The sequence below is a fragment of the Mauremys mutica genome, chromosome 7 (genome assembly GCF_020497125.1).
Source record: "Mauremys mutica isolate MM-2020 ecotype Southern chromosome 7, ASM2049712v1, whole genome shotgun sequence".
Lineage (NCBI taxonomy): Eukaryota > Metazoa > Chordata > Testudines > Geoemydidae > Mauremys > Mauremys mutica.
Genome location: NC_059078.1, coordinates 102,037,725 through 102,063,274, shown reverse-complemented (window position 1 = coordinate 102,063,274; position 25,550 = coordinate 102,037,725). Strand labels below are relative to the sequence as shown.

The following is a 25,550-nucleotide window of genomic DNA, read 5'->3' as shown; positions in this document are numbered from 1 at the left end:
CTCTTTCTGCTGACGTCAGTCTCTAGTAATGTGATACTTGGCCTCCATACTCCCTAGGCTGATGCTACCTCAGGGAAAATGAGTCAGCACATCATATCCCTAACCACCTCAATGCAGGTTCATCTATGAACATCCATTCAAGGGTGGGAAAGAGAAGGCAGTTTGAACTTAGGGAAAGCAAATACTTATAGTCAGTCACACAGGGAAAGCAAGTTTAGAAGAGTGACACCAACAAATAGATCCCAGTGTTGTCTATAAGCCTAATGGTCTATTGTGCCAGCTCATGTTGTGCTAATATATTTACTTGGGAATAGGAACTGCAGCTTAATCGTTAAAGCTAACTCTGTGTCAGATGTAAATGAATGACTTTATTTCATGGGTGTGTATTTAACATTACACTCAGGCAAGCATCAAATATCAATACTTGGCTACAGAATGCATCGTTTCAGGGATTCTCACTGGCCGTTAGTAATGTCACACAGACATCAGTTACATTAGAGCCAATGACAGATGGCTAGTTTGAAATGACACTGTCATGGTTTACAGACACTAGCAGAGCGAGTAGAAAGAAAAATTACTCACATCACAGTGACTTCTAAGTACAGTTTTGTTTTGACAGTTTTTGCCCCTCTGTTCTTGTTTGCTTTTCCCAAACATTCATCCCCGTGAAGAGAGTTGAGATCCACTTACTCACAGAGCAGACTTATTTCTGATGGAAACCGAAATAGTTGTTAAAGGTTTGGTCATCCATTTTAGAGAGCAGAAACAATACCAAGTGACTTAGGTGGCCAGGCAGACGACATAGATATTGAACCCTGAATATCCATAAGGGAAGGAATACTTGCAGCAAACACTTTGCAAGTAATCCAATCTGACATCTGAAATTTGTGTAAGAAATGTTGAGTTGTGAACAAATTAATGAGAACTGCACTCTTTGCATGGATCTTTGGTAAGTGTTTAGCCGTGAACCACATGTCCTGGATTCTGGAATGGAAATCCAACTGCTCTTACTAACCTAGAATGTCTTTATAACAGGCTCTTATAGTAATTTGTACTGGGTTATAAATCCATTGTATAACTTTTAGCTCAAAAGTAATTGAGTTTTATTGTCTCCCTGCCCACCCAAAAAGGAGGGTACTTAGAGCAATCAGTTTAAAACTCTGTGCTACCCCTGATTTTAGAGCCACAAGTGAAAATAGAAAATGCTTGTAATTTCATAAATATATGTAGATTTCTTTTTTTTAAAAACCCATCTAATAATGAATAGGGAGAACATCAGAATTCTCCAGAGGATCTGTTGGTGACTCTGTGTTCCATCATATTCTTGGGAAAATTCTACAAGAGAACTCCACACATTCACAACATATAAAAATGCCATGTTTGTTGGTGCCATTTTGTAAAGCCACTTATGTATCTTAACTACACATCTGATGATTCGTGCTACTTTTACAGATGAGGCTGCTCTCTAATAACTCGGACCAACTACCCATGTTCTGGAGTGTTTGCTAACCTTCTGTTTCACATTACTCCAAATGTACTTATGCCACGTGTCCCATATCTGAGTAATCCCAAATAAAAAACCATGAAGAATGCTAAACGTTAGTTAAATTATCATGTATTGAAATTCTTTGCCCACAATCCAGCTACCAAAAGACACCTTGCAGCAGTTTAAAGAAGAAATTATTTTAAATTCTGTTTCAATGAATTCCCTGAACTTATGGTGAAGTCCTACTTGTGCTCTCTTACAGGTGGCCAGCCTGTAGTGACTAGCTGAAATCAGCAATATTATTCGGTGGACTCACACCCAGTTTTCTAGAGGAAATTGTCAAGTTTCATGTTCTGAATTTGCAATTACTTTGGGTTTCTTTGGGGATATTTGCTCTCTAAACATTGATGTTCTTCCTAGCGATTCACAGTTATCATAAATGTATTGGAGAATAATATTTTTACCTTTTTATTGCACTCATTCACTCTTTATACCTTATTTTTTTAATGCTACTTCAAAACACAACTTGATTTTTTTTTACAAACCCAAGGAGATACTCAGATTCTCCTTTTGGTCACTTGAATTTCCAGTCTTTCTGGTAGCAACACACCATCTCTGGAGCATTCCCACAGAAGGGGTGTCTCTGCTTCCACCACAACATCTGACTTTAGTACTTCCTTTGCTTCAACTTTCATCTTTCCCCACAGTTTTTCTAGACAATTTCTTTTCTCACTAAGAAATCCTGTTTTATTCTTTTTCTGGGTCTGAGGAAGGTTTCATTGTCAAACTGTTAATTTGGGATTTATTTTTTGTTATGAATTTAATTTTCATTTAAGTTTGAAGTCTAATGGAGCTTCGGTCTAAATTCAGTTAAAGCGACAGACTAGTAATTCAGTCCTCACTCTTTATGGAATTTTTTTTAACGTTAACAGTATTTTGTAATATTACTGTAGGGTAATGCATGAGAATGGTAAAGTGAAAATAATCAGTCAAGTTCCACAGTCCATGAGGAGTGAAGTGCAACAAGCATAAATAGCAAAATGTGCATCAGATTTTTAAAATAATTTCAGTCTTAATACTCTAGGATGTTTTTAGTCACACAGGTAAGGATTTTTAAATCCCAATTTTATCTTGCAAATGTCTCTTTAAAACTTGAAATGCCACTAGAAATCAAAATGATAACCATTCTAAAGTAGAGAGCGGAATCTTATTTAAAATGGAGGAATAAGCAAAGGGGTAGGGGGCGAGAACATAAAAGAAAAATTCAGTCTATTTTTTCCAGACAGGCAATGTATAGAGGATTGTTTTATCTCACCCGTTTTCCAGCCAAACTGGCCACTATTAAATTTTGTTTGAATATTTAAACTGTCATATTTTATAACAAAGCATCAATCCTGAGGACACCGCTTTATATTATATGCTCCAGCTAGTGGCTTTTTGCCATTAGTTGGTGCTGTTAAACTTCCCTCTTCAACCTTAATTTCTCCTCATGCCACAAAACTGTCACCACTAGCAGCTGTATCCATCATTTCATTTAGGGGCTGTTGAGCACGTCACCTGTACCAGATCGTTGGCTCAAAGAAAAATAGCAGGCAGTGTAAACAGGTCCATTTGTCATTGCTTCAGTTCTCGGTTGCCCCTCACAGTGATGTCTGACAGCTTAATTATCATCAATCAATTGCAAGCTTTTGTAAACGTCTGCACATGTGTTGGCAAACCAGGATAGAATAAAATGGGAATGGCTGAGATGCAAATCTTTCTGGACACTCTGCAGCAGTGATGTGTAAACCTTTTCTCAAGGAAAGGCCTGTTACCTATCAGTTCTGTGTTCTTGGGGAACCAGAGTGCAGTATCCAGCCTGTCTGACTCACAAAGGACCCCTCTCCCCGCCTCCCCCGCCTCTGCTTGAACCAAAAGTCAATCAGAAGAAAGACTTACAAAAGCAAAGAAAAGGCAGTGGGAGACAAACCTGAACCCTTCTGGACAATGGCGACAGGATTAATGAAACTCCCCTAGCCTCATTTGCATCGAAGATGGGACAGGGAGGCATCCCTATTAGCATACAGAATGAAGAACAGAGATTCCAAGGCAAGAACTGCACTGAACTCTGGGACCAGAAAAGCAGAGAAGCACTGCATGATGGGGGATCTCTTCTCCAGATGTTAATGAACCCACACCTGCACAGACCCAGCTCAGCAGTTATCAGATCAATTCTAGTAATAAATTCTTTTATTGGTATCCAAAATATTGAAGCTGCCTAATTGCATTGTGAGCTCCCTCGAAGGAACACTGCCCATAGCCAGGAATGATCAGTTCCTATTGTCTAGCCTGAACAAAATAACTATCGTATACTCCCTTGAGCCATCAGTTTAGCCATAAACAAATCTAGTGTTTTCCCTTGAACTAATGTTGTTTCCCTACCAAAATCCCTATCCATGCTCAAGTAAGTGTTCTGATGCCTGGATCAAAAATCTACATCAGTTCCATTGACTGATCATGCTCGGGGTGGAAGGTCTGGAGTGCCTGTGTCCAGCACTCCAGACCCTCAGCTACTACCACCACCACCACCCAGGAACCCCGACCAATTCAAGCTTCAAGGAGTGTTGGGAACCCAACTTTCTCTGTTTTTTTTTCCCTACTCTAGATACAGCTTTCTAACCCTGACTTGTGGGATCAGTTATAGTTTTCTAAACCTGACTTTTGTAATCAAATTTAAGCTAGATTTAATATTGTAATTGTTTCATTTGTTTGGCTTTCCTTGTATGGTTATTACCTGGCAATAAATAGCTTTTAAGGTTAAGCTGGTTGCTTCTCTTTCTCTCTCTCATATGTTCTTGGCTTCCCCATTTGCTCTGCAGCAATGCTCCTCTTACCTAAGCTAAAGTTCCCTGCAGAGCCCAAAAATCCTGGGGGTTTGCTCATCAGGTGCATTACTACCAGAACAATTGTAACATGAAAGTGGGGTTAGGGCCATGCTGAACCTGTGGCATAGGAGGGTGGCAGCTTAACCCAGCCTGCTCAGGCATACTCTATTCAGTGTGGTGCCCGTGGTATATGAGGATGGCAGCTTGGAAGTGCTGTCCAGCCCAGCCTGCTGAGTCCAGGGGAGAAAGGTAAAGATCACATTTATTTGATAATGTAACAATTAGTAGCAATAGCAGAGTCCAAATTGATGCCTATTAAAGGAAAGAGAGGGGTATTTTAGTACTAAGAGCATTTCTGAGCAGAGGAAACTTAACTTGAATCTGAATTTGAACCAGCTTATTAAATTTTATCTTGTGGCACATTTCCAAGCACAGCAATGTGCCTTCTTACCCCTGCCCCACCTCTCTTCTTACTTGTGTGATCTCTGGCCTTGCATTATTCATCACAGAAATGACAAAAATAAAAATTACCATTGGAAAAAATCATAAAGTATTCTAGGTTAGTGATTCTCATACTCACCTCAAAATCAAGGAGTAAATGTCTGTGGTGAACTAGATTTAAACCCACCTTGACTTTAAAAAAAAAAAAAGGAACCATATTTTAGTTACAACCACTATACCGAATATTTCTTTTTTCATGTGCCAGTGTTATATTGTCTTACAAAGGACATAGAGCCAAATTCTGTCCTTGGATAATAAGCACAGCACTCCTATTCAAATCAGTGGGAATTGTTCTTGCCTATTTGAGGGGGGAAAAAATTGGTTCTCAGAAGAGCTGGCTTTTGGGGTATGCAATGTCCATGGTTACGTTCTTTCCCATTTTCAGTTTAGGGGGCCTAGAAAGGAGATTTTCTATTGTTAAATAAAATGTGAGTTTTGTGTTATGACAACCTTCAAAATGTGAACTTATGCAAATAGGCTAAGTGGTCTGGGATATTCATGGTGAAGGGGAATTGGATTTGTAATTTGTTCCTCTTTTTCTTATTGGTTGTAAAGGTGGGGGATTACCTTAGTATATTTTATGTGTAGCAGGTTAATGTGCTCTGTTGATAATATGGAGAAATCACTTTGCGATTTTGCAGGCCTTGAGCCACCATCTTCTGTAGTATACCTCTGCAGCTCCCGTGAAGTCAACAGGGTTTCATATATGTGATGAAGAGGAGAATTTGGCCACATTTGCAAATTTTTGTTATGCCAGTGAATTGAAAACTGGGCTTATTTTTACTTGAACCTGAATAATTACTCACATAATACAAGTTTAATCCTGCAGTCTTTACTCCGTCCAAAGATCATGTTGATTTCAAGCAAGTGTATATGTACACTGTTTTGCATGCTTATTCAACTGGCTTCCAGTTACAGGGTTTTTATTAATACAGTGTCCCTGGCATAACAAATGTATTAAATATACAGTGTGCATATTCTGCATATAAGGCATTTTACTGCAGAGCTCAGACTCATTAATTTGATTAGACAGGGATTACTCTGGGTAGTTTGGAAATTGCCATGTGTTATGAAAGCAGAATTTATTTCCCCCCTCCTCCCATGGCTTCATTTTGTTTTAAATGTATATCTTTCAGTAAATCTTGTCTCCTGCTTATATAAATCTCTGGTGGTTGTGCTTTAAGCTGCTTTCCTCTCATTACTCACTGAATTCATACTCCCTCTCATTACTTACTGAATTCATACTTCTTCCAGACCTCTCCAGTTAACTTCTTTTATTAGTATAATCAATGATGGTATCTTTTGATTACCACAGTTTTAGTTTTTTTTTTAAATTTTGATTAATAGCTTTAAAATGTCCTTTTGTCCCGCTGATTTAAATACTTTTGTACCTACCATAGTAATGTAGAAATGGGTTTTCAAGCAACATAAATCAACACAATTCTTAGGGAGAAATCTTCCTGGTTGCAGTAGTGCTTCAGAAAGCCCCCAAACAGTGGACCTACTATGCGGGGTAGAATGACCAGATTCCCGGTTTTATAGGGACAGTCCCGTTTTTTGGGTCTTTTTCTTATATAGGCTCCTATTACACCCCCTTCCCCCCGTCCTGATTTTTCACACTTGCTCTCTGATTACCCTAATGCAGGGTTAGGGGAAGGCTGGGATGTGGCTATATGATAGGGGACTTAATGTCTCCTGTGTGCCGCTCTAAAGACACCTATCCCTGGAAAAGCTTAAAAGGGAAGAGCATTAGGGCTGGAGTGTTCAGACAGTGGACTTGCAACTGTCTGGATCCACTGGCCTAAACCAGCAGCTACCACCAGAGCCTATGGGCTGTAGTACTGGTCGTGGAGTCACTGAGTAGATATCCCACACCCTTCTGTTGTGTTTGGGGGAAAAGATTCCACTCCCCCTTGGTCCCCACTCCTCAACAGCTTGACGCTCCCCTGTACATAATGGAATGAGCCATGTGTGGAGTCCTGGATTTGACTCTAACTCAGGATGGTTACTTTGAATCCAGATATGCTCCTTTAAAGCACCATTGATTCTAGGTGTGCTGACATTGAAACACAGCACTTACTATACATTGTTATGTATCTAACTGCAAGTATTGTACTAAATAGTGATGGGGGGAGAGATAGCTCTGTGGTTTGAGCATTGGCCTGCTAAACCCAGGGTTGTGAGTTCAATTCTTGAGGGGGCCACTTAGGAATCTGGGGCAAAATCAGTACTTGGTCCTGCTAGTGAAGGCAGGGGGCTGGACTGGATGACCTTTCAAGGTCCCTTCCAGTTCTATGAGATAGGCATATCTCTATATTAAACACATAGTAGTGACAGAATTGTTTCAAAACCTTGGGAAACCATTCAGTCCAATTATTTATGAATAGTTTATCACAACTGCATTAAGTCTTGAGTACTTGATTTCTTAACAGCCTTGAGACTGAAGCTGTACCCACGGAATTATGTTTGTAAACTCTGAGCTCAGGTTCTTAGAACATCACTTTGATTCTATTTGCAGAGGTCACTTCTGAGACATCTTATATCTATACAGCATGTGGCGTTTGTGAGAAGAATAATGTTCCCTCTGGACTGTGTGGATTGTAAAGTTAGCGGTAAGGGAGATTCTTATCTGATAAAGCATAAAGGCTGGATAGCTTATTTTGTTGCAGACAGAGGGAGTCGGAGACTGTGCAGCAACAACCTTCATGATGCTTATTTTTTATTTATTTTTATGTGCCTGGTTTCAAGACAATGCATTGAAGATCTGGGATTTGGCCTAGTTAAAAATCACCATAGTAAGTTCTTTTTTTAGCTAGCCATAGCTACAGGTGAGGTGCTCAGATACTGTGGTGATGAATTTGGTATAAATGTTTAGATAGATGTTTAACCTAGCACCATCTGCTCTTGGAATTCCCAAATAAATTCCACTAAAGAGTGGAAATTCCAGATAAAAGGAGGTTTTACTGATAGCTTGTCACAGACAAAAGGGAATGTTTTATAGGAATCTGTGATGGGGTGTATGCCCCATGCAGGAGTTATAGGGCTTAATTAACTCATCGGGTTACATCTGGGGGTGGTCTGGGAGTGGTCAGGCCCAATTTAGTATCAGGTGCAGTGGAGGAGGAGGAGGAGGATGGGGGAATCTATAAAGGCAGTCCTGAAGCCAAGTTGTGAGGAGACTCTTAAGTCAAGGTGCTGTGAGGGAGTTTGGACCTGACCTTGAGGATGCTCCCCAGTAGTGGGTGGGGATAGAAGCTACATGAGGAGACAGAACTCCAAAGTGGGACTTGTGGAGGTTGCAGCTCTGTGAGAGATGCTGACAAGCAGAGAAATGGTAAGAGCAGCTCAGGGAAGCAGCAAGAGAATGTAAGAAGCAGTCCTTAGTTGCCTCAAATTGAGACCCTCACCTGGAACCCAGAGGAGAGGTAAGGCCTGGGTTCCCATCTCCTGCCCCAGCAAGAGGGGATGCACAAGCTTTGAGACTAAAAGAGGCAAAGACTGATGAGTCCCAAGTAGGGGCCAAAGGTCTGGCATAAAAACCATTAGACTGTGGATTTGTTTTGTTTGGACTTTTCTGTTATCTGGGAAGGGGACTGAACTTGAAAGGTGATTTGGCTAGAGGTCTGGGCAGGGGCGGCTCTAGACATTTTGCCGCCCCAAGCACAGAGCCTGCGGGAGGTCCGCCGAAGCCGCGGGACCAGCGGACCCTCCGCAGGCAAGCCGCCGAAGGCACCCTGCCTGCCACCCTAGCGGCGACCGGCAGAGCGCCCCCTGCGGCTTGCCGCCCCAGGCACGTGCTTGGAGCGCTGGTGCCTGGAGCCGTGCCTGGGTCTGGGCCACAGAAGCTGTAAATCACTGCAGAAACAGAACGGTAGATAACAGGGAACTAGAGCAGAAGAACCCCTGCAATGCCTCATCCTGTCTCTAAGAGGGTTCTCCGGCACCATCTTACAGAGCCTCTTGTTAAAATATTGATAAAGAAGACACTTGTGAGGAGCATTGTCTCATATTGCCCTTCCTGTTCCATCCAGCCTTGCTGCTTTTGAGCATCGTTGCACGCTGGGCCTTGCTTCATAGAAAAACCTAATAATATGTGTGTGGGCCATATTCTCTAAACTTCCCTGTCCTCCCACGCTGCCTCCTCCATCTTACAGGCCTCTCACACTCTTCCTATCACACCAGTCTACTTTACGTTCTGCTTCCCTGATCCTTACATCTTCACAGTTTCCTCCTCCACTATTTGAGTTGGCAAAGGCCCAACAGTCTCTCAAATCACAAGTCACTATAATTTGTTCTTGTTGTTTGAAGTGAAAGGACACAAAAGAATTGGTTGGGCCTGATTCTGCACTCTGTGAATTTTTCAGGGTTAGCTGAGAAAATGTTGCTTAGTGCAGTATATCCCACTAGATTTTAATTTATCAGGAGATGGCATGCTGAGGGGTGGAGTTTGAGAGGCAGGTGCATATAGTGTGTCTTGCATCCCTTGATCCATAGAGGTTGGCTTACTCCTTAGTAAGCAACTGGCTGTGTTTCAGGAGTATAAAACTTACCTCCACAAGAAGTTAAAGTGGCACTCTGAATACAAAAACACCTATCAATTCATTTTTCAGAGAAGCAATGTGAATGTTTCAAAACTAGAAGCAAAATTTTGTGGCCTGGGACCTTTCTCGGATTAAACATATAAAATACTAATTTGCTCACGAGGTGCTTGTAAAACAAGTTTGGTCATAATATAGAGAATTTTAATCTCTTTTGTCATGGAAAAAAATTTGAATTTCCCACTTAAATGTGCCACAAGTACCTAAGATCTCTGGAACTTTTGCCTAATGATTCTGTAAGCCATGTCAGAACATGCACTGCTAAACTGATGCAGCAAACCAGAGGTCTCAGCTATAGCAATGAAAATTAATTGTAATAGATGCCAATTTTTGTGTGGTTAACACCCGTAGCTGTTATGACTAATACAGCCTTGCTCCTATGATTCTGATAATAGACAACTTAGAAAATCTCTTCAATTTGAACTCTCCCATAATAGGATGGCATCTGATCCAATAAACTTCACTTCATCTTGAGCCGACAAACTGACTTGTACTAATAATACTTCATGCTCAGTATTCTCAATGTGCTCTAAAATAGGAATCAAGTAAGCCATATAATACCATTACAAGAGAGGTATGTATTCTTATCTTCATTTTACAAGTGAGGGAATTGGATCACGGACAGATGTTGAGTGAAATCCCAAAGTCAATGGCAAAATTCCCATGAACTTCAGTGGTCTGGAATTTCAATCAATTATTTGCTCAAAGTCACAGCGGGAATAGAACCCAGATCTCCTGAATCCCAATCCTAAGTCATAACCATATGGTTATCCTTTGTCAGTGATTTATGTAGATAATGTGGTTTTCATTTGTGCTTCCCGGTGAAAACACAGTAAATTGTGGATTGCTGCCAGTGTTGATACATTTTTTAATGACTTCCATTGGGACTAAATCTTTATCATTTCCTGAAGGGTGCATTTGTGTCCATGATATCCAAGCAGTCAGTAAACTCCTCCACAGGTCTTGCCTTTGGTTGGTTGGGGTTTTTTGAGCAATTTCCAGTAGTTCATTAAGCAACGTGACTAAACTTGTCGCATGTGCTTTGTTCTTTCATCCTGGAAGAGAAGTGCATGCATTGGAGTGTTTTGTTTTGTTTTTGTCCATTGACATCAGGATATCATCCATCAGTGCCATGAAAGTGGCTTCAGATACATGACCTGGTTTGAAGCAAATTGTGCCAGGTCTAGGATATTTGTTTCCATTAGATAAGCTTGAAGTTGGTCTTTGGCTAGCTTCTCTATGTGCTTGCTCAGGACTGGAAGGCTTGATGCTGGGTGGTTGGTGGGTTTTTTCAGTGTTGGTCAGATTTCTGTATGTTTCCCTGAATGAGGCATTGGCTATTTCAGTCAGGAGTAAAATGAGTTGTTGACAACTTCTTTTTATGAGCCAGAAAGAGCATGGGTCAGATTCACAGGTCTTGGATTAAATCTCCTTTAGGAATGAGTGAATGAATGTACTGAACTTCACGAATACAGGTGGTTTTATAGTTGGTGGGTATAGGCTTCCTAAATGTGTGATTGTTTCAGTGGACTGATATGGTAGCTCTTCATATGGTGATTCTGATGCAAGCGGTGGGCACTCAAGATTGATGAAGTGATTTTAGATTATGTAAAGCCCTCTTGGGGCATGATTTGGAAGCTTCAATGGAGGCTAATAGGTCCTCATTGCTTGTAATACAGCTTCAGCATAGATTTGGAGGAATTTGTGTGATCATGTCTGAATCCTCCTTCATTTTCTACCATAAGCACTTCTCAAGTTTATAGCCTCTGTTCCCCTTTCATTTAGCACAGGGTGTCTGAAAACCAAGGAGATCAGTGCAGGGTATGGAGAGGAAGGGGCCATTTGGCGGCCAGTGTGCCAGTGGTCTAGGCTAATGTACAATTATAATGATTCACTAGTTTCTCAATTCTTCATCCTGTGGATGGAATGCTGCTGTCCCAACTGGTAGATCCCAATCGACTGGTCAATCCTTGAGCCTCTTACAGTCGATTGCACTCTCCGGCCGCTAAAAGTCTGGCAGTGCAGCAGGGCTAAGGCAGGCTCTCTGCCTACCCTGGCCCCGCGACATTCCCAGAAGTGACCTCGTGCTGCTCTTACTTGCAAGCACTGCCCCAGCAGTTCCCATTGGCCACAGTTCCCCGTTCCCGGCCAATGGGAGCTGCAGGAGTGCCTTAGCCCCGCTGCGCCACCAACGAGGAGCCACCCAAGGTAAGTGCCACTGGGGGGAGCTCCCTCCTGCACCCCACCCCCCTGCCTCAGCCTCCTGAGCCCCCTCCTGCACCCCAACACTCTGCCCCAGCCCAGAGCCCCCTTCTGCACCCAAGATCCCTCCCAGAGCTTGCACCCCTCACCCACTCCTGCAACCCAACCCCCTGCCCCAGGCTCAGCCCAGAGCTCCTTCCTACACTCCGAACCCCTCAGCCCAGTGAAAGTGAATGAGGGTGGGAGAGAGCAAGCAATAGAAGGAGGAGGAATGGAGTGAGCAGGGCAGGGCCTTGAGGAAGGGGCAGGGTAGATCCTGGGTTGAATTTTAATTCAAAAAGTGATTGTAACCGTGCTTCAGTGAGTCACAACTGAGGATGCCAAATTCAGGACAAACTGCTGAGAAATAGGGCAGACACACCCCAAGACTAATAGCGAATGCCCCATAGGATATACCAAACCAGCAACAAAAGTAAACTTTTGTTTCACCACACTGGCTAACAAGAAAACATGAAGGCAGTTTCCTCAGGCATTTCAGTTCTTGTATCACCACCAAAAACATTGGATTCTTTACAACCAGTCTCATCAGATAATAGGTTCTTCTGATCGCAAAGGACCAGCCACACACCCAGGTCAATATATAACTTAGATCTTACCCAAAAATCACGCTGATGCCAATCATTTAGTTTCTAAAATCTAAAGGTTTATTCATAGAAAGAAAGTAAGAAAGGTGAGAGTTAAAATTGGTTAAAGGAATCAATTACATACAGTAATGGCAAAGTTCTTGGTTCAGGCTTGTAGCAGTGATGTAATAAACTGCTGGCTTAAGTCAAGTCTCTGGAGTACATCCACAGCTTGGATGGGTCATTCAGTCCTTTCTTCAGAGCTTCAGTTTGTAGCAAAGTTCCTCCACAGGTAAGAAGCAGGACTGAAGACAAAATGGAGGTGTTTCCAGGGCCTTTTATAGCTTTTGCCATGTGGAGGTCATCCCATTATTCTTACTGCAGAAAATTACAGCAACAAGATGGTGTTTGGAGTCACATGGGCAAGTCAGATGTTCATGCCCAATTTTTCGCTCAGTCGTTGCAGGAAGCCATTACCTACACTCCGGACAGCACGTTTACACGACAGTCCACTGAGTGTAAATTGGCATCTCCTATGGTCCATTGTCAACCAAGTGTTTCTTGATGAGCCACTTAATTTGAATAGTCCCTCCAAGATGTGCTGGCTAGCTATCTTGTGGGCAGTACCCCAGATGCCAACATTTGAAATCCAGGTATAGAGCCAGTATAGAGCCAATACTTATAACTTCGAATACAAAACTGATACGTGCATGCAGATAGTATAATCATAACCAACAAATCATAACCTTTTCGTAGACACCTCACTTGGCAACCTTCGTACAAGATTTGTTGCAAATGTATAACAGTGGTTGCAACAATGCTCTATATGGTCATATTTTAATCAGATAACGTCACAGTGATCTTGTGCATAAAAAGATTGGAGACGACTGCACTAGGCCATATATTCATGACATTTGTGATGGAATCCCTGGAGTGTGACCAGGGACTACTGTGCCCCCTTATCTTTCCAGCCTGGACTGTCTCTCACAATACTTTGCTAGTGACAAGCAGCAAACCCCTCCAGGCACTGTTATCACCCAGCACAACAGCATGTGGAACCCCACACCCAGCTAGATTTATGCTCCCAGAGATACTCATGAATCACACAGATAAAGGCACCAGTGAAATCCCTCCAGCTCCCAGCCTTTTACCTCAGGAATATACCGTCTTGCACTGCTCAAATCCCTTTCTCGAGCAATACAAGTTTATTAATTGATTCAGCAATTCATCAATGGAAAGTGGATATACACCAGCCTTTGTAAATCTGAGCAGATTTGCCAAACACTTCAGGTAAACTGTCTGGTAAAGATAAACAGTAAAACAGGTTTATTGATTACAAAAGATAAATTTTAAGTGATTATAAGTGATAGGCAAAAAGTCAGAGTGGTTACCAAAATAATATAAAATGTAAGCATGCAGTCTAAACCTTAACCCTCATCACATTAGATAGTATTTAGATCAAGCAATGTTCTCATCCCCCTGGATTTTACAGGCCTTTAGTATACAGCAGGGGTAGGCAACCTATGGCACGCATGCCAAAGGCGGCACGCAAGCTGATTTTCAGCGGCACTCACACTGCCTGGGTCCTGGCCACCGGTCTGGGGGACTCTGCATTTTAATTTAATTTTAAATGAAGCTTCTTAAACATTTTAAAAACCTTATTTACTTTACATACAACAATAGTTTAGTTATATATTATAGACATAGAAAGAGACCTTCTAAAAACATTACAATGTATGACTGGCATGCGAAACCTTAAATCAGAGTGAACAAATGAAGACTCGGCACAGAACTTCTGAAAGGTTGCTGACCCCTGGTATACAGGTTTGTCTCTTAAACCTGGGCCAGTCTCCTCTGTTGGAGTCTTCAGTCTTCTGAATGTTCTTCTTGCTTGCATCGTAGGTGGGAGGAGGAGAAAAGGCCAAGCATGGGCCTGAAGTGTTCTGTTTTATACCCTTAGTCCATGTGCTTAGAGAACACAAGTCCAGGCATGTCTGGTGGGCATTGCTGAGTCACCAGGCAAGGTTGAGCAATTCCCCTGGTGTGGCCTTGTGCAAGTGAGTCATTGCATTGTAGCTCCCTTGCTGGACAATGACTGTTGATGGGTTGTTCGACACCCACCCAAGCATTGGTTTCCCCCTCATTATTGTCTTTGGGAAGCTAGTATCTGGGCGCTTCAAACCCACAGTATACTTTAGTGACAATCGTACAACACAATTCTCATAACTTCATATGCATATTATATATATTTAGAAGGAATAGTCGGTTTCAGCAGGTCATAACCTTTCCCATGATACCTTACAAGGCATGCTTTATATTCAATATCACAATTATATACAAAGGATTAATATGGGTGTTACAGGGTGCTTCCCTGGGGTGTAGAGTGTCACAACATTAGCCAAACTAATTTAAAATAGAGACAATTTAATAGCTACCATACTGTTTGACCTGCTTGAGGATGATTTTTCAAATTGTGTGATTCTTAGTTCTCAAACATTCTCATTTTTATTTCACCATATTAAGATCAATCCTGCAGGTGTATTTTTTTTCTTTTTTACCAGTTTTGCTACCACTATCTATACTTTTCCCTTTCCATGATGAACAATTTCACTGTTCTGTAGCCAGATAGGTCGCTACCAAAAATGGCAGATTAACAAGATAGCATTTGTGTGAATCTCTAAGACCACTGAGTTGAAATCATCTCAATCTTTACTGACACTAACTTGTACAGTTTGGGCTATTTCATATACACTTGCAGCTCTCAATCAAAGCTGCCTTTTTAGCACACCCATCCACTGTCAATTTGGCCGCGATCAGACATTTCAGGAACTTCTCTTCCACCTCCTCTAAGACAGATAATGCATTTCTAATATACCCATCACCAAAGTTTTTGGCTGCTGACTTAGCTGCATAGCATTGAAAAGGAATTGGATCTGGTTGTTACTTAGTTGATTCAAGATGTCAGTACCAGGTGCAACTCTGTTGAGAGGACTGATAGGACTATTGCTGTCTTATGTTCAGAAAATCCTAATGTCAAGCTGCTGAATCCATCCCAGTGGAGTCAGACTGTCTGACAGTAATTCTTGCAATGGAGCCCTTCAAGAAAATTAACCCATGAAATCAGTTCTGGGCAAGCCTGCTTTTCTGTAGTAAGGACAGCTGTGACCAAAACAACAAATGCCAGATAAAGGCATCAATAGTATGAAACCAAACATGTCTAAATTTAAGGTTCAGGATGATCTCATGGTTTAAGCACATGAGTGGACTTCAGTGTTCCTGGCTCTATGACCAATGTCCTCTGTGACTTGTGACCAGTTAGTGACTGATTTTCGGAGGTGTTTGGTGCACACAGCTCCCATGGCCTTCAGCGAATTTGTGGCCACTCAGCACCTCTGAAAACCAGGCCTTTAACTTTCCTATACCTCAGTTTCCCCATCTGTAAAATAGAGATTTAATCAGCTTATTGCACAGGAATGTGGTGAAGCTTGTCTTCCCCCCCCCTCCAAAAAAAAAAGGGGAGGGGGGGATTCTTGAATGAAAGTTGGCTGTGTAACTGCAACCACATTGAACTAGATTGAGGTTGTAATTGCATATGTGCCAGACCCCTGATTTAAGATCTGAAACTCACTAAAGAAAATATGCAGTATTTAGTAATATTTTCTCAAACTTTAAAATCTATGGGCCACCATTTTTATGGGAGTATATTGAAGGCACAGATAACTGCAGTGAAGAGTCCTTAGAAGTTTAGGTCCCAGATTTATGAATGCACTCAGGGACTTACATGTCTAGGTGACTTAAATTGCATACACAATTATTTGTACCAACAGAAATGGAGGCCTGGTCAAGGCCAGGCCCTAAAACTTGTCCAAATGTATCTTAGAAAATTAATTATGCTCTGTATGAGAGTCAGCAAGGCTATAGGGTATAAGTGAAGGCAGAATTTGTCCCTTTATGTCTCTTTGTAATGATACGTGCCTAAGTTTGTGAGCCATCTTGACAGACTTTATTGTAAATGAAAAACTGTTCTCAGCTGGTAAAAAGTAAAGCTTCTGATTTGTTGTCTAATTAATTCCATAATAGCTTATATGGGAAAACACATCATTTTTCAAGGAAGGTGGGGGGGTTTTCCAGCTAAATTCTTAAAGTCTAATAATTTGTTCTTTTGTCTGATTTTTACAGAAATTTTAAAAATTATTGCAACTATAAGTGGCTTTAAAATTAAACGAGCACTAGAAAGCAAGCAAGTAAACAAAATCAGTAACATATATTTGTTAGAGTATACAAGCAAGTAGCTTTAGAGCCAGAGTCAGTTGGCTTTGTTCTATATATTATCAGGAAACAATCAATGAAATGCTGCCAACAATTTAACACAGGCTCTTACAAAAATAAACTGTGTATGCCAAAGATATGCATGCTAGAGTGAGGAGAGAGTAGGAAATCAATTAATTTCCTATTTAAAACTCTCTCATAATCACAGTGAAAAAGGAGGCAACCATACTTGGCAAACAAACTTAAATTAAGGGCATATGCTGGAAATGTTTGCTTTATTCCTGACACCTGGTACCCACCTTGGGAAATGTTTAGAAAATACCTTATATCCGCGGCAGTTTAGCACATTTCAAAGCGAAGCATTTGCTTTTCAGAAATATTTTCATGGGCCCCAGAAACAAGCCCTCCTCAATATTCAAAGAAGTAGTGAACCAGGGGGCAGCAACCTCTGGCACATGGCTCGCCAGGGTAAGCACTCTGGTGGGCCGGGCCAGTTTGTTTACCTGCTGCGTCGGCAGGTCCGGCTGATCGCGGCTCCCACTGGCCGCGATTCACCGTCCCAGGCCAATGGGGGCAGCGGGAAGCGGCGCGGATGAGGAATGTGCTGGCCTCCGCTTCCTGCCACCCCCATTGGCCTGGGATGGCAAACCAAGGCCAGTGGGAGCAGTAATCGGCTGAACCTGCTGACATGGTAGGTAAACAAACTGGCCTGGCCTGCCAGGGTGCTTACCCTGACGAGCCTCATGCCAGAAGTTTCCAACCCCTGTGGTGAACCATCTCAGAGTCAGGGAACTCCCCATAGTGATCTCTTTGGTTTGGTGGTGAATTTTAACAGAGGGTATCCCAAAAGCCCCTCAGTACATCTCTGGCTTTTAGTACCAGGCATATCCACTTAGTTCCAGGATGATATTTTCCACACTAATTCACAGAGTGGCCTAGCTGCTAGTTCTTGAAAGATCTTTAAAAAAATAAAAGTTGAAACCAGTTCAAGCAGGCATGATGACTTCTTGGTTGGTATCAGGCTTTGCCCAACGAAGTTTATCTCTTGCAGGTCTTTAATTTAGCCAATATGTACGTGAGAGTAGGTTTCAACACATGTAAATAGAGATGATAACCTTCAACTTCCCTGGGAGGTAGGTATTTAAGGTTTATAAAACATATAGTGCTTTGCATCTTTAATAAGTTTCTATTGAGAATAATTTCCTCCCATCAAATATAATGTACATCATATAGGGCCTTACAGGATTGTAACCAGTGTGATTTTTGGATTTGCAGTTCGCTACTTCTTTCCTATATGCTTTCAGTTTTCAACTTGACCCTCAATTGGTGAAAACTGGCTACATTGACCTCAATAGCGCTGTTCTTACATAACTGGAGGAAGTCTAGGTTTTGATACCTGGATGCTAAGTATGGTGTCAAATTGTGTATTTTACTTATTGAGTTTATAAAAGATGGAAAATATCTAGAACTATCTACCATCTAGACCTATTTCCTATTCTGTAGGATAGATAGTGTCACCAAATTACTACAGATTTTGAGAGAAGCCTCTGTCAATGGTGTTGAATCAGAAATCAGTTTCAAAATCACTTTACTCACAGTATTTTGTACCAAAGCAGACAGTGCAGCACTGGCTGATGCAAAATTACAGTATCACACAATATTGTTACAGAAAAAATTATAACTAAGAAAAAAACTGGGACCAGAATGAGTTGACAATATCACTACTGTATGAGGGTACCTCCTCCAAATCCTTAATTCAATTTCCTTGATTCAGCACACTACACTAATGAAGTATACTTTTTTGTTCTAAAAGACTGTCTGTTTGTTAAATGATAATATAGATAAAACTTACACAGTTTCTTTAGCCAGGAGAGCTGGCTGCCATATTGATTGTGAGAAAATATGTACTACAGTTTTACATCTGAAGGCACATAATGTGAACCACACATAGGTGAATGGAGTAGAAAAGAAAGTATGGCAGCCTCCATCCTTATAGGCCTGAAGGAAATGAGTTACTGCTAAAGGGAGAGAGTTGACTAGTTGCTCATGTATGAGGAGCCTATCCAGATACTATATATTCTGGTTTCAGGAGAGGAGTTCATAAGAGGACTCGGGTGAAGAGAGCCATGTGTGTTTGTATAGGGCTTCCTGATCATCACTGGAAATATAGAATACTCAACTTAACTCTGATTCAATAAGATGCAAAATTAGACACATTTCTGTACTGTCCCCTACTGTCACAAGGGTGCATCAGAGACATGTGGCCTAATCAGGATGGAAATCTAAAATGTGAGTTTGCTAGCTGTGTATGCTAAATGAACATCATAGCAGCTAGAGGTGTTATAACCAGATTTTAGCATGTTGTTTCACAGTGGCTGTGATCTTGAGCTGATGTAGATCGACATAGCTCCATTAAAATCAATGGCAGTACATCAATTTATACCAGTTGAGGATCTGGCCAGTATGTCTAAGGGTACATCTACACTACACACTCCTTGCGGCAGTGTATAGAGTACATACACTACATGCCCTCCTAGTACAGGTATAAATAGCTGTGTAAATGGTGAGACATTGCTCTGGCAAGTAAAGATACACCTGGACCCTATGGCTATGTACCCTACAGATCTCTCTACACTCAAACAGTGCCTCCCCATCTATATTGCTATTCTTAGTAGTGTAGTGTCCTGCTGCTTCCCTGTACAGTAACTCCTCGCTTAATATTGTAGTTATGTTCCTGAAAAATGCTACTTTAAGCAGAACGATGTTAATCAAATTCAATTTCCCCATGAGAATTAATGTAAATGGGGGGGTTAGGTTCCAGGGAAATTTTTTTTTGCCAGACAAACGACTAATACACACACACACACACACACATATATATACACAGAGTTTAAGTTTTAAACAAACAATTTAATACTGGTACACAGCAATGATGATTGTGAAGCTTGGTTGAGGTTATGAAGTCAGAGGATGAGAGATTTCCTGGGGAATGCCTTACTGCTAAATGATTAACTAGCATTCGGCTGAGCCCTCAAGGGTTAACACATTGCTAATGTAGCCTCACACTCTACAAGGCAGCACAAATGGAAGGAGGGGAGACAGCATGGCAGAGAGAGACAGAGACATAAACCCTGTATGTGCATTGCCCCTTTAAGTACGCTGACCCCACTCTAAGTACATTGCCTTTTAAAGTAGATCAGCAAGTTGAGACAGCAGCTGCTGTCATCAAGCTCCCTCTGTACTGAGCCCTGTCTGCTCTGTGGAGAAGGGGTACAGGACCGGGGGAAAGGGACACCCTGACATAAGCACCCCTCTTCCTCCCCGCCCCACACAGCAAGCAGGAGGCTCCCAGGAGTGGCTCCAAGGCAGAGGGTAGGAGCAGCACACCACAGTATGGGGGAGGGACAGCTGAACTACCAGCAATCGATAGCCTGCTGGGCAGCTGCCGCACAGGGAACTTAGGGGAGCAGGGAGCTGATAGGGGGGCTGCTGGTCCACCATGGTTCCAAGCCCCCACTAGCTAGCTGCAATGGGCTGCTCTTTCTGCAAGCAATGGATAAAGCAGGTGGCTGCCAAACAACGTTATAAGGGAGCATTGCACAACTTTAAACGAGCATGTTCTCTGATTGATCAGCAACATCACAACGAAACGACGTTAAGTGGGATGACTTTAAGTGAGGAGTTACTGTAGCTGTAGCCTTTCACAGTGGAAGACTCCAGCAACAGGAAAAGGCTCTGGAATATTTGGCCTAGGTATCCTAAAAGCAGAAGTTACAAACAGAGGCTAGATACTCAACTCACTCCATCCTCTTTTAGTCACATATTTAAGAGCACAAGAGCCATAATGATCATCTAATCTGATCTCCTGGGTAACACAGGCCATAATTTTTAGTTAAGCTAAAGCATATATTTTAGAAAAATATCAAATCTTGATTGTGAAGTCTTCAAGTGAAGGCGAATTTATCACATCCCTTAGTAAGTTATCCCAATGGTTAATTTCCATTGCTTTTAAAAATTTGCATGTAACTGCCAGTTTAAACTTGTCTGCCTTCAGCTTCCAGGCATTGGATCTGGTTATGCCTTTGTCTGAAAGCTTTATTTTTTTGTCATTATACATGAACCACAGATTTGATTATTTATAATCAATATATCTGATGTTTATTTTTCTTAATATGAATCTAATATGTTCATTTCTACTCAAAATATACCTCTAGTATCAGATATAGTCTCCTTGTGTAGGTGTCATAGGCAATGATTGTTACCTCAGATCTTTCTCTTTGATACACTAAATAGATATCCTTCATAAGTCTCTTCATTATTTGAGGTCTGGAAAACCTGCAGTGAAAGACAGGAGGCAATGGATGTGGTTAAATTAGGCTGCAACTTTTATTCATTTAAAATATCAGGGAGTACCTGGCAACAAATTGTACAGTGCAGGTCATCATCTTTTCTTTAATCATTTCCAAATAATCCCCAACCAGGTGCCAGCTATCACTCTGCTGGGACCCTGCCACCCTCCCCTCTTATGAGGTGAAAGGGAGCTATAAAAGGAGTGGGGTCTGTTTCCTAGGGCTTCAGTTGTAAGAGCCCTAAACCCCCTTCCTCAGCTCCCTTAAAAGGGACTAGGAAAAGGAGAAAGGTTGGCTCCTTGTTATAAGAGATGTCAAAGCCCAAACCCCATTTACTAAGCTCCCTTAAGGGATGTTTTCCTTCAAATTGTTTTCTAATCCATTTTCTCCAATTACTGTATCCCTTCCATATTGAGTATCCGCACTGGAAATCCACCACATCTTTTACATATTAAGATGTGACATTATAACCTAACCCTCCCTACTCCTCCCTGCCAAGTCCCAGACCAGCTGTCAGGAAGGCAAAAAACCCACCTTGCCTTGGTCATTCTGGTGGTGAAGGAAAAATTCCTTCCCTAACCCCTAGGGGAAAGGGCAACTAGTGTAATGCCCACAGCAGGTAAAGAGGGAATCCAGTCCTTTTGCCAAGTTCGTGGGTGGGTGCTACTGCCAGCCCAACCCCAGTAAAAGGGGGGCCTCTCCAGTGCTGCATAGGATATAAATACTATTTCCTACCCCACCCTCTTCCAGTCAGCAGGAAGAGCAGAGCAGTAACTTTCTCCTAACCTGACCCTAACTGCTTCCTGTCCATCCCTGTAAACTTTCTCCTGCCCACAGCTGTTGCAAGGGAGCCCCTGAAGGGCCAATGTCCCTAGTCTTCCAGCTAGCCAGACAAAGGCCACCCCCTCTACTCCCACATGGAAGGTTGCGGTGAGCACATTCTTCCTACAGTGCAGACACCAAAACTGGACATAGTATTCAATGGCAATTGTAGTTTTTATTGTACTCTTTTCTGCATAAAGTTTTTGAAATTCACTTTGAAACTGTTTGATAGAATGTCCCCTAGATCTATTTTAATGGTCTTTATTTTTCCCCATCTTTTGATATTATGACCTCTCTACTTTGAAGACTTAACTCATTCACTGTATAGTACTGCTGTTTCTATAATATTCATGATTATGGAAAGCAGTTGAACTTATCTGCAAATGTTGGTGGAGAAAAATCAAACATAATTCATACAGTGTAATTTGTCAATATTCTAGTTAATCAAATTTAATCTGCTGAGACAGATTAATGTTTATTAATTCCATACTGGTATTTGGATAAAAGAGAAAATATATCATCTCACACTTTGGAGAATTTTTTTTGTTTACTTCTTCTGACGAATATTGTTTTAAAACATCATAAAGTACTTCAGTTTACCACATTGGATTGGATCCACCTACCAGAGAAGACAGTGGAAAATTCCCACTTCAATAACATTTATATCAAGCCCTGGTGAAACTGCAGAATGCATGAAGTTACTCTTAAAGTCATTTCATCTCAGCTTGTTCCTAGTTACTGTGCTCTCCATATTCTGGCAGAGCTCAGATTTCTGAAACTCTAATGCCTGTTCACAGTAGCTTTCTTTGTGTCAATAAAAATGTAGCTCATTATTTCATAATTAGACTTTATCAAGTCCCGCCTCATTCACTCCTGCATATACCTGTGGGTGAGTCGTCAACATCTGAAGATCAATAGTACCAAAGGCAGCCGATAAATAGATCTAGAAATATCAGCATTGGCACCTAGTTGTTATCCATTCCTAGGAGAAGATCATTGACCAAATCAACAAGTTCAGTCTGTGTACCATATCCAGATGTATAGCCAGAATGACAATCATAGAATCATAGAATCTCAGGGTTGGAAGGGACCTCAGGAGGTCATCTAGTCCACCCCCTTGCTCAAAGCAGGACCAAACCCAACTAAATCATCCTAGCCAGGGCTTTGTCAAGTCTGACCTTAAAAACCTCTAAGGAAGGAGATTCCACTACCTCCCTAGGTAACCCATTCCAGTTCTTCACCACCCTACTAGTGAAAAAGTTTTTCCTAATATCCAGCCTAAACCTCCCCCTCTGCAACTTGAGACCATTACTCCTTGTTCTGTCATCTTCTACCACTGAGAACAGTCTAGATCCATCCTCTTTGGAACCCCCTTTCAGGTAGTTGAAAGCAGCTATCAAATCCCCCCTCATTCTCCTCTTCTGCAGACTAAACAATCCCAGTTCCCTCAGCCTCTCCTCATAAGTCATGTGCTCCAGCCCCCTAATCATTTTTGTTGCCCTCCGCTGGACTCTCTCCAATTTATCCACACAGTACTCCAAATGAGGCCTCACCAGCGCTGAGTAGAGGGGAATGATCACATCCCTCGATCTGCTGGAAATGCCCCTACTTATACAACCCAAAATGCCATTAGCCATTAGCCTTCTTGGCAACAAGGGCACACTGTTGACTCATATTCAGCTTTTCGTCCACCGTAACCCCTAGGTCCTTTTCTGCAGAACTGCTGCCCAGCCATTCGGTCCCTAGTCTGTAGCAGTGCATGGGATTCTTCCGTCCTAAGTGCAGGACTCTGCACTTGTCCTTGTTGAACCTCATCATATTTCTTTTGGCCCAATCCTCTAATTTGTCTAGGTCCCTCTGTATCCTATTCCTACCCTCCAGCATATCAACCACTCCTCCCAGTTTAGTGTCATCTGCAAACTTGCTAAGGGTGCAGTCCACACCATCCTCCAGATCGTTAATGAAGATATTGAATAAAACCGGCCCCAGCACCGACCCTTGGGGCACTCCACTTGATACCGGCTGCCAACTAGACATGGAACCATTGATCACTACCCGTTGAGCCCGACCATCTAGCCAGTTTTCTATCCACCTTACTGTCCATTCATCCAGCCCATACTTCTTTAACTTGCTGGCAAGAATACTGTGGGAGACTGTATCAAAAGCTTTGCTAAAGTCCAGAAATAGTACATCCACTGCTTTCCCCTCATCCACAGAGCCAGTTATCTCGTCATAAGGGTCAAGGAGGTCCATGGAAGCTACCTACTGCAAGAGTTGTCACCCCAAACGTCTCAATCACCATACTCAAACAAAGAAGATTTAAGACTGTCAAAATTAAGCAATGGTATCTTAAGCAAAGGTTGCACATAAGCTGCCTTCAGAACCAATGCCTTATTTAATGGAGGCTGTGACAGTCTCCACCAATAACAGAGTTCTTCTGCACTACCCTACACAAGGCAGGAAGGACATGGATGTAAGGGTACTATTATACTGCCGTCACTCCACTCTGCCCCCCCCCAAAAAAACCACCCCACAGCAGTGAGTCTGAGCCTACATCATCTACCGGCTCAGGCTCATGCTACGGTGCTAAAAAGCAGTGTAGGTGTTTCTGCTTAGGCTGGAACTCCAGCTCTGAGACCCTACCCCTTTTTCCAGTTGTGTTTCATAGTTCCAAGTTCTGTTCCATATAACTCCAGCACCTCAAGGAGTGACACACGCAGAAAAATCAAGCAAAGGCCTTACATTTGTCCTCTATGATGATATCACCTATGCAGAGTTTTGATTGAGTTTGTCCCTCAAATTCTATTGAGTCTTTCAAATGTAATTATAAAGTGTAACAAAAAAAAGTTACAACCACACCATGATGATAGGTTGGAGAAACAGATAATTAGTCATCTGAAAAGCATGTACCAAAGCACCTGAACCAAAGCACACTGATCCTTGTCTTAGCAGAGATCTTAAAAGGTAATAAAGAGAATGCAAAATAATGCTACTAATTCTTTAGACACTAAATCAGCAAAATAGAGTTTGCCTGTATCTCCATGTTTAAAATATACCTCAAGAACCAGCAGCTCTGAAAAGGTAAAAGTTTGCTTGCATACAGGAAGTAAGCAGTTTTAATTCATATATTTATGAAAACAAGGTACAAAAAGCTGTTGTCATAACTCATCCTTGAAATGACTCTTGCCGGGAGGGTTTCCATAGTTACAGATGTTGTTTCTGATTCCAGAATGTTAGCACAATTGACATTTACTGCACAATGAGAACCTCTAATTGATTTTCTGCATAGAGAGGAAAAAACAACTGTTCTGAAATACATACGGTACATAATTGTAGGTTTCTGAGGGGTACTATGATGGAAGCATACACTTCAGGGTAACAATTATCTGAACAAACAGTAGCACTTATAAATAATTTGACAAATTACAAAATAATTTCATCCGATGACAGTAACACTTAAAAATATAGCCATAGCCTATACACAGCTAAACAGAAAAATTCTAACTGAGAATCAGCACGGTACATATTGCAATTGCTTTGGGGTTTTCTGATCTTGAATTTCGCATGCTGACATACTAGCAAGCAGTTGAAATCAACTAACTTAATGTGAGCTGTACCCTTATAGATGATGCCTGTTGGGAACAGTGCACATATTCAGCCTTACATTAAGGATGTCCATGATGGAGTCCCCAACCATTAATGTATCTTAGTTACACCATAGGAAAGAAAAAATATCACTTGTCCTCAGATAGTCAAGACTTTGAATTTGATGGCCTGACAAGAAAAAGTGGTCGTCCCAATTTTCAGGCAGAGGTCTTATTCTCTTTACTTGTACT

At 41.7% G+C, this 25,550-nt stretch overlaps 1 long non-coding RNA gene across 2 annotated transcripts; it reads right to left on the bottom strand.

Annotated features, from left to right (window-relative positions):
* Positions 1 to 445: 445 nt before the first annotated feature.
* On the bottom strand, positions 446 to 24,895 carry LOC123373682. 2 transcript variants are annotated; one of them, XR_006580827.1, is made up of 4 exons: positions 24,771 to 24,895; positions 22,598 to 22,696; positions 20,806 to 20,878; positions 446 to 709 (listed from the first exon to the last, which is right to left on the bottom strand). It is a non-coding gene; the product is annotated as an uncharacterized LOC123373682 (long non-coding RNA). The 2 variants fall into 2 exon arrangements; XR_006580826.1 differs by lacking the exon at positions 446 to 709 and having other exon boundaries at positions 20,769 to 20,878.
* Between the last annotated feature and the right edge of the window lie 655 nt (positions 24,896 to 25,550).